This window comes from Triticum dicoccoides, chromosome 7B (assembly GCF_002162155.2).
Source record: "Triticum dicoccoides isolate Atlit2015 ecotype Zavitan chromosome 7B, WEW_v2.0, whole genome shotgun sequence".
Classification (NCBI taxonomy): domain Eukaryota; kingdom Viridiplantae; phylum Streptophyta; class Magnoliopsida; order Poales; family Poaceae; genus Triticum; species Triticum dicoccoides.
The window spans coordinates 438,413,378-438,424,105 of record NC_041393.1 but is presented as its reverse complement, the minus strand read 5'-3'; positions in this window follow the sequence as shown (position 1 = coordinate 438,424,105).

Sequence of the window (10,728 nt, the reverse complement as noted above, 5' to 3'; positions counted from 1 at the left end):
GGCTAGAGGGATGGCCGGTGTGGCGGCGGACCGGCGGTGGGGAGTGGTTTCGGGGAGGGCGGGGCGGCGTAGCGGCCCGGGGTTCGGCCGCTGGCGGCTGGCGGCTCAGGGGGGTGGAGTTTGATGATAAACTAGAGACCCTTGATTTCGTATGTGGAAAATCTAATGACCAGAGATTAAAATGTCAGTCAACTGACGTGTAGCCTCACCCCGCACGTACACATGCACACACGCAAGACACACACCCATGCAGGCATGCAACACTGACACGTACACATTACATACACATGAACACATGCTGGCATGGAACACTAACACGTACACATGCACTCACGAACACACGCACGTACACACCCATGCATGCAACACGAAAACGTACCCTTGCACGCATGCAACACTCGCACGCCTGCATGCACACAGCACACGACGCAAGACACACGCTCAACCTATACGTGCATGCACCCTTTGTTAAGGACATGGATTGTTACGGGTATTAATCAATCTTATCTGTGATAAGCAGAACATTGATCCAGCACACGACGCAGCGGTCTTTATGTATCACAATGTATCGAACGGGCTATCAACATAGTAGGCTTATCTACATGAAAAAGATGACATCACACTCAATGGACAATCATCGGTTTATGAAATGCCTGCTTCTGACCACCCTGGCCCACCAAAGGTTCCTCTGCTGTGTGCTGCCTGCGTTGGGTCACTGACATGTAGGCCATGTACCCAAAGAGCACACACATCAGTGGAAGAACGACGCGGTGTCCTAGGTCAGAGTCGAGGGAGCCACTCGCTGCACGCCCGGATGAACATGCCTCCTTCCCGCATTCAAACGCCTCCATGAAACCCGCCCGTGTGGAAGCCAAAAACCCACTCTGGACACACGTCCGTTCATGACCGGGCCGGCATTAAACGCAACACCGGTCGAGCTCCTCCCATCCATCATCTATTTAATCTCATATTTAAACGAGGCCAAACACCGGCGAAGAATGGCCCACCTCCGCTAGTCCCCTATCTCCTCCTTCACCATTTTGTCCACTCTTACAATGGCTTACGAAGAGTAGTTATTCCGCATCCAAGCCGGCTGGGTAGCCCGCCGTTTACGAGATATGCAGCTCGCTGATCCACCTCCCTTCCCTCACTCGACGGAGCCACTTACCGCCCCAAGCCGGCGTGCGGTTCAGCAACTCGCTGCTCCAGGCCAGATCGACGAGGAGCGGCGCACGAGCGTCATTGCTTCCATCCACGCCGCCGCCTCATACCACGTCTCCCGTTTCTATGGCCGAGACTCCCATGCCGGCGGCCGCGCCATGCAAGCAGCGACAGAAGCCGGGTGCACGGAGAGCGACGAGTCGGTGGCCAGCGCCTCCGCGTCCGCAGCCATCATCGAGGAGAAGTAGAACACGGGAGGCCGTCGCCGCTTGGGTCCCATGAAGGCCACCGCGGAGGCGACGCCGGCGTACACAATAGGTGTCTTGTCGGATCCTTTTGTTGCGAGGACCTTCATCGACCCCGCATGGGCTCCACGGAAGAGGGAAATGTTAGGATGAACTCGAGCCGGTGCCGGCCATGGCAAAGTAGTGGTCGATGATGAACTCGAACCGGTGCCGACCACCATCATCTTCGGCATTAGCCAATGATATTAGTTGGGCAGTGGGAAAGCAAGCCGTCCTTTGCGCTGAAGCATATACCTCCGGGGCTCCCGGTAGTCCGGTGATCATGCTGCCGGACATGAGGAACACAAATCGATCGGCTGGCGACCATTTAGGCCAGGTATTATATACATGTGCTGTCCAGAACTAGCACCGCGTAGTTCATTTGAATGTAATGAAATCCGTCATGTTTGTATGAAAATCTGGTATTTTATATGATTTCCATCGTTGTTATATGAAATATCAGTTTGTCTACGTGTTTGCGTGAATTTTGTCTGGTTGGTTGAGTTGTTGTCATAATGTGTGCGACTACGGTTGGATGGCGTAATTTGTGGGTCACCAGTCGGTCTACGGGCGGCTCGGGCAGCGTGGTGGGACAAAAAAAACACAGCTCGTGCGAGCTCGTCTCCAACCTGCGCTCTGGAGGATGCATGAGCACCCGAGCCATCACTACAAAAAAAATACACTTACGTGATGATACGTGTTTGTCATAGTAGGTCGCGTTTTTTGTCATGCATGTACATCCATGACGATTTTATGACAGAATCAAGATAGTCATACATGTGCTGTCGTAGAAGTGTTCCATGACATTACCAAAATTATCATCATGGAAGTGTCCACTTCCATGACGATAAATCGCGCGTCACAGAAGTGCTTTTGTCAAGGGTGACCGACACGTGGTATCCACTGTAACGGAACGCCGTTAAGCTATCGGGTCGGGTTTTGGATCCGATAACCCGTTAACAACCCCGACCAATGGGGATTTTCCATGTGTAAAATCATCATTGGCTGGAGGAAACACGAGTCGGCTCACCGTTGGGACAGATGTCATCCGCTCATTGGACCGAAGGCGCCTATGATACAACAACACATGGCACGACCCAACAGAGGCCCATTCCTGTGAAAAGGCCGGCCCATTTGACTTGGTCAAAAGGTGGCGGGCCGGCCCACGGAAAGCCTGTTAACAACCTGTTCGCATGTAGCGTCATCTGGGCCGTCCAATATGTTTCAGCCTATTTTAACTTCCGGCCCATGTGTGGCCCATGACTTCTTTCGGCCCATATGAGGACCATTGTAACTCTTGGCCCATTAACGGCCCATGGTGAAACTGGCCCGTAATGAATAGTGTATCACTTTATACCCATTAATGGCCCGTTATTCCATTGGGCCGTTTCCAGCCCAAGTTATCTTTCGGCCTTCTCAGGACCCATTGATTCTTGGGCTAATTTGCAGCATTCGGTTACATATGGCCCGTTACTGTCATTTTCTTCTTGTGGGCCAAATTCAGCCCGTCGTTGCAGTCGGCCCGTTTGCGGTTAATACGTTGGGCCGTTTTCATGTAAAAAAACCCGTTGGGCTGTTTTCATAGAGTTATCAAATATGGCCTATTAACGGCCCGTTATGGTCCACGAATAGTACGACCCATGATTGGCGAAATGATGATACGCCCCGTAGAAGGCCCATGGATCCTACGGCCCGTATGAGGCCCATGGATAGTACGGCCCGTAGAAGGCCCATGGATCGTACGGCCCGTAGAAGGCCCATGGATCATACGGCCCGTAGAAGGCCCATGGACCCTACGACCCGTAGAAGGCCCATGGATCCTACGGCCCGTATAGAAGGCCGATGGATCCTATGGCCGGACGAAGGCCCATGGATCATACGGCCTGCAGGAGGCCCATGGTTACAACAGTCCGTGTGTTGCCATGATTATTTTGGCCTAGTTCCCAAAAATAGGCTATTGTGGCTACTAGAAAAAAACAGAAAAAGAACTGTAGTGACTACAAGCAAACAACTAAACAAGAAAATAAGGAAATAAATAAGCAAGCAATTAACGCTAGCCTATTACCCCTATTACCCATATTACATCCACTGGGCATCAAAGTTCGCCACCAGTGCAAATATAGGGAACAAAGCAGCACATTACATACACTGGCCGTCAAAATTGGCCACCAATGCAAATAAACGCGGCAACAAAACAAGAGCATAACTGAAACAACTTCAGAAGAGCTCAAGAAATGTTATCCTGGGTATCCACCATGCTGGCAATAAGCTTAGCAAGCTGATTAGCTTTGTCCTGTTTGGCACTAAAATCCTCCAACGCTTTCTGTTGCACCAGAAAGTATGCATCTGAATGCTCCAGGGACTTCCACAGTCCTTCCGCTTCTTGTCACAGCACAGCTGATCGATGTCTTTCAGCTTGTAGTTGAGACTCAAGAAACCGAATTGATTCAGACAGTGAGTTTGAATAGCTTATGCAAGCGGTAGTGGCCAGTAACTCGAACACAAAACCAAGACAGGACTTTGGGGTTGTCTTGCTGTATTCAAGGTAGTCTTCCTTAGCTGTTTTATCAGCTTTGTTGGAGACCAACAAGGATGTGTCACTATCCTGAACCTTATCTGCATTACTTCCTTTACCATTGCTTAATAAGGCACTCTTCCCCAATATTCTGTCAGCATTCTAAAAGAAGAAACAAGAAGACACATACCAAGTTTAGCATGTACTAGTATATGAAACTCATTTCGGTGAACCAGTTCAGTAGTAAGGTAGATAGGATTAAACTACCAAGTCTTCTATTGCCAAGTACTAGTACATAATAAAAGCATCAAACAAACATATATCTATGTCCTATGGTCACTGCATTGTCTTGCCAAATCAAAATAGAGACACGGTTCAAATCATATCAGTTCAAGACAAAGCAGCAGTGAAAGAATACAAAGCGTGGGAAACTACACGGCACAACAAGATTTCAGATGGGTACCACGGGTCTACATGTACAACAACACTATTGGCTCTGTTGTGATGCTAGTAATGTGCATGATATGAAAGTCAACTATATACACAATTGAAATTGAAATCAACAGAGCTATTGATAAGAGCAAACCTATTAAAGAAAAATGCGTGAACATACCTGCTGTGCCATTGGAGTTTCGATTGGATCCTTCAATTTAAAAATAAGTTTCTATGAGTAAATACAGTGATACAAGAGCAAAGCAATCAGAGTTAAAAAAGGCGCGCCTAAGCGAGCGCTTAAGCGCGCCTAGGCTCTAGGCGTTGGCAAAACGCATTGCGCATAACTACGCATAATCTGTGCATAACTGCGCATAAGCATGCACTTTGGTCAGCAAAGCGCAAGGTGGTGGCAAAACGCACAATTAACGCCTAGCGCTTTTTTGAACTATGATAGCAATGGAATCTTAAATTAGAATAGTTGTTCTTCAGGTTTAGGCACTTGTTCTACATGAACAGAGTATAGTAAGACGCAAGAATATAATACTTAAAAATAGAAAATGAGCTCATAGACCTTACCACATTCTTGGTTCGGGACCAGTACAGAACAAAGTGTTCCCAGTCATCGTCCAGTAAATGTGTCTCAGGAGAACGTAAGGGAATTTGATGAGTTTCTTTGCCTGTGAAGTACGTTTTGTTCAGGTAATTCCGATACTGCCACCAAGCATTCTTGAAGATAGCAGAGGTATTAGCACAGGTTACCTCATCCTGAGTTTCCAAATCGGTCCTCTATAGAGAAAAATGGGAAAATTTGATGTATTATAACCATCATGGAGGTAGGATGTATGGGACGAACAAAGTAATTGCCATGAATAACATTACTTACACATAACTCCTGGACAAACACCTACAATTGGCATTTTCCTTCATCTTCAGTATAATATTTCCAAGATGGGAAGATACGCACATATGATTTAACAACATCAAATGTGATAGATGCTAAACTATGACTAGCTGGTTGTGCTTCCTCCACAGGAATAGGCGTACTAATTGGTGGAGTTGGGGTTCGCGGTGATAGTACTAGCCCTTTGGGCAGTGGAGCTGCCTTACTAACTGCTCTTGTTTGGGAGCTTTGTGGTGGAGATGGTGCTGTGTCAACAAGAACTGGGTTACTATCGGCTGGGTTGGGGTTAGATTGGGTGAAGTTGGTTCTCTGTCCATCGCAATAGGGGTACAATCTGCGAGAGTTTGGGTTATGTGTGGTAGGGGTGGTTCTTGTGCATGTTCAACCGTGGTGCTATCTCCACCAAGAGGTAGCACTGTTTTATTTGAAGACCGTGTTTTTGGTCCACTAGATACTGGCATCACCCGCTCCAATTCAAATGGCTGATAAACAGGAAATATAGTTGAATGTACAGACATTGTATGAGAGACACATGCAATAGATAGTGTGGAAAAAAGAGGGCATGGAATAATTGACATGTATATTGTTTAACTAAAATGGATAGCATGACATAATTTCACATATATGATGTCTATCTAAACTGGATAGCATAGCATAACATAATTCAAAGATATGATGAATAACTAAACAGGATCACATGGCATAATTCACCTACATGTTATCTAAGTAATCAGGATCGCATCATTTAATTCACATATATGATTTATATGCTAAACAGAGGGCATTCGATATGATGTCTGAACTAAGAACATGGTGTTGAATATTGTGTATATGATGTCTAAACTATGCAATGCAAGACATCGTATGCATGATATGAGCAGTATAACCGTGCCAAGTTAGAGCATACACCTCAGTGGGGGAATATGACTGGTCATATGTCTCTGAATCCATCTCTGAGGAGCTATCGGGACCCAATAAGAGATCTGCTTTGACAGGTAGCACTATCTGCTCTGAAGGCCTTGTTTTCACTCCAGATTTTTCCATCTCCCTCCCAAATGGCTGATTCACAGGAAGAGTAGTTTAATGTACAAACATTGTCGACAAATGGAAATGTAATGAAGAAAAGGATGGGCAAGATATCATTCAAATATATGATGCCTGGTTAAACAGGATGGCATTGCACATTTCACATATATTATGGCTGGCTAAAAGACATGAGACTGCATAATTCCTATATATGATATAGAAACTAAATAGGTGGCATTACAGAACATGTGTAAACTAAGCAGGTGACATATATGATGTCAAAAGTAGGCACTGCAAGGCAACATATGCATGATATGACTAACATCATCATGCCAAGGTAGAGCAAACACCTTGGGGGTAAATAGGAGTGGTCAGCAGCGTCTGAATCCACCTCAGAACAGATATCTTCCTCTGGATTACAATCTGGAGAGGGGTGGGGAGGGTTTGCCATTGAACCTACCATGGAGCGATGTCTGCATGACATTGTATTGCCGCGCAAAACTCTTCTCTTTTTCTCTACATGTTCAGCATGACCTTGTACAATATCTGACATGCATACGAAAAAATATGGTGAGATTATGTAAGGAGAGCATGCAGAAATTTGGAGTGATGGTAACAACCAGTGGATTGACGTTTTTCCGTTGAGCCAAAATAGCCCTAATGGAATGACGTGAATGTATAGCAATAAGTGATGCAACAAGTGTACAACCTCTTTGCCGTAGCCGTGTCGACCTCAGCATCATTGGGTTGGTCGCTGAAGCAGTTGAGGCAGAGGTGGCTGTCGGAGGTGTGGAGGAAGATCTGAGGAATTTGTAGACGGCGTCCAGGGCACTGCTCTGTTGTGATGGATCGTTCTATCGTTGGAGCAGCTCCGGTGAGCCGTAAGACGTCAAGGCTGAAGTAACACAAGACAGACATCATCAATCTCAAGTGGGATTCTAATAGCATCTCTAGTAGATGATGTAAAATGGATGTAAAATTAACATCACCAAAAACCACCTGACTACAACAAATGAGGTAAAAACTGTTGACTCTGAACTTAACTGTCGAAACTGAAATTTACTATGGAATCTGAATGCTACTGACGAAACTGAACGCAATGGTAGTAGAGAGGCACTTGACATGTAGTTTAGGGAGGGCCTGCAGTTCATCTTCAACCTGCACCCCCCTGAGTCGCCAGCCACCACCAACCGAACCGCCGGCCCCAGCGCCGCCTCGCCACCCCGAAACAACTCGCCACCACCGCCCCAGCCAGCCCTCTAGGTCCCCCGCCCCCACCCTGAATCCTAAGATAGATAGTGGGGTACCTCTCCGGCGAGCCCCCATCCCCGCTGTGGGTGGTTCTTCCTTAACTCCGGCGAGCCCCCCAACCCCTAAAAATCGACCGACCCAAAAGTCGATTCAGTCGATTGATGTGTGGCTTAATCGGAGCAGAGAAGTAGCAGCTGCTGGGCGAGCGAGCGATTGAGCGAGAGCCGGAACAGTAGCAGCAACACGAGCGAGCGAGCGAGAGCCGGAGCAGTAGCAGCAGATCCGGCTGGTATGGACGCCGCCACTGAAGGGGCCTCGCACTGGGGGAGAGCCGCCGTGGAGATGTCGCCCGCGGCGCCGGCTTCAAGGTAGCCGCTCCATGGGGGTGCGGGATGGAGCACCGTCGATGCCGGGAGGTCGAGTTAAGGAGAAGGTGCGATGCGATGAGTGTACAACCTCTTTGGTGGTGCCGAGTAGGCCTTGGCTTCGTCCGAGGAGTCATTGAGGATGCTGCGGTTTCGGTGGAGTAGGTTAAGGCGGCGCTGTGGGGATGGAGCAGCCGCGATAGACGAGGCGATCGTCGGAGCAGCTCCTTGGAGGTGGAGGACGGGGCGGCTGAACCGGCGGGACGGTGAGATGGATGACGGATCCTCATCTAGGGAGGTGGACGAGGGACGTCGAGCTGTTGCGGTGGACGACGTCGTCGGGGAAGAGGCTCCAGCTGGGCAACGGTGACGTGGCGTACGGAGGAGGGTGGGGTTTCGCGGCTGGAGCGGAGTCGTTATGGTGGCCTGAGATTTTGAATGGCGAAAAGGGGGCAATGGAAGAGGGTGAAGCATGATTTAGGGACACGCTTGTCCAAAATGTAGGGTGTGTTACAAAAGTACCCCCCACCGATTTGAACTAGCGGCCCTTTCGGCTCAGGGTTAGAAGGGGGATTTCATGTGTCAGGATTTGGCAGCTGGAGGGAGTTTTCACGCGCGTTGTAATTTTGGGATAGCAAGGCGCGGGTTGTGAAGGAGCTAGTTTTGAGAGCACGATATCTGAATTTTTGGGATATAACAAGACGCGGGTTGAATTTTAGGGACAAGTCTAACGTGTAGTAATATTGTACTTGTACGTACCGAATCAATTTGCACTTCCCTCAACCAAAAAGAAAACGAGAAAAATAAAACTATTCACACCACACAAAGAGAGAGTCTTGCCCCATTTTACTATACAAATGCTATTCAAAGCTACTCCCTCCTTCCATTTATATAGGGCCTAATGCGTTTTTCGATGCTAACTTTGACCAAATATTAGAGCAATGATATATGACATGCAACTTACACAAAGCACACCGTTAAATTCGTTTGTGAAAGGTTCTTTCAATGATATAATTTTCACATTGTGCATGTCATGTACTATTAATCTTGTCAATAGTCAAAGGCGGTCTTAAAAATCTCATTACACCCTATATAGATGGAAGGAGGGAGTATGAATCCATGTTATGTCCGATTAAATTTTTTTCGCTTGCTGTATAATGCATGTAACCTACTCATACCAACATTTTAGTGCATTCCAAATGTCTATACGACCGCTGCAATTCGAACTAAATTTGTATTCGTTTCTCTATTTCAATAAGAATCTACAATCATGATTGTTGCCAACTTCAACCATCATAGTTTCCTTGCTATCCGCCAGATATAAATCGGACGACCTATAATGCAGGATGGCAGGCACACCATCATCAACAACTCCGTTTTTTATAAGGGTAGAGATTAAATATATTAAATGCAGTATAACATGTTCATAACCACACCATGTGTATCACCGTTATATATATTCACACACGCGTCGGTTTAAAACACTATGATAAATTCTTCATATATCCGAATTCACTTTTTATAATGAAGTATATATGATCTCTATTCGTCTTTTACACCCACACAACCCTCTTATCTTTGTAGCTAGCGCTAACTTCCTCTTGTGCATGCACACGCCCGCATCCCTCTCACCCTCCCTCAGCATTCTCTAGCTCCATCGCGCAAATTCGTCTTTTCACTTTAGGTCATTCACCCATGGTGTGTGTAGGCCCCCCAGATCCTTCTTTACGGCACACATCGATCGATATGCCTCTCTAGCCAGGTGTGCCTAGCACAAACACATGCTTCCCCTCTTCTCTTCTCACCGTCCATGCCTCACTCCCACCACTCTTTTCATCGTTCTCGTACTCGCACACTCCTCCCCCTCGATATAGTATGCCTCTCGTCCCACCTCCTACATGCATCCCTCTCTCTCTATCCTTCTCCTTGTGCCTCATTTGCTTCTAACACACACATGCATGTATACCGATCGATCTCCCAACATATACCTAGATCGACTTTAACTACCCCCATCGATCGACGTACCTCACAAGTTATGTCTCTCCTTTCTCTAACAAAGGGCGATTGATCTTCCTATGTAGTTACATCTGCTTACCACAACCACATCATCCCCCTTCATCATTCGTGCATGCCTCCTGACCCGTCTCTCACACGCACATGCACAGACAACAAGCAACCATCTCATCTCTTATTGATATTGCGGGCATGCCCTCCGTTTGTCTAGCAAGCCTATCCCACCATTTGTTAGAAGCAACTCCACTACCACCCCCTCCAACACTCTAGCTCTGTCTCTCTCCCAACCTTATTCCTCTCCTGCACATATGCATGGATGCCGATCGATCTCCCTTAATACATGAGGCAGATCGATCTCCTTAATACATGAGGTAGGCCTCTCTCCTCCTCCACACATATACCAGCCATTGTACCTCTATAGTTAATTGGGCCTCCCTCTTCCCCCACCACACACCGATAGTCGAGCGTTGCAGGTAGGTATCCATGCCATAGAGACAAACTGCACATGTCCCCTCTCACGTTCCAGTAGGCCAGCCACTCTATATCTTTGACGTGGGCACACACAAATTCGATGGCACTCTTTATCGATCGCGTGCGCACACACACACATCATCCCTCTCTTAGATTCTATGGACACCTCAAGCCGATGATACCTCCACTCTCTTCTCGTGGATCGCCCCCTCTATATATATGTTATATCCATGACTCTATTTCACACACATTGCATATGTTACATTTTTTGATTGACCCCCCGCCCCCCAAAAAAACTCTCAAGAA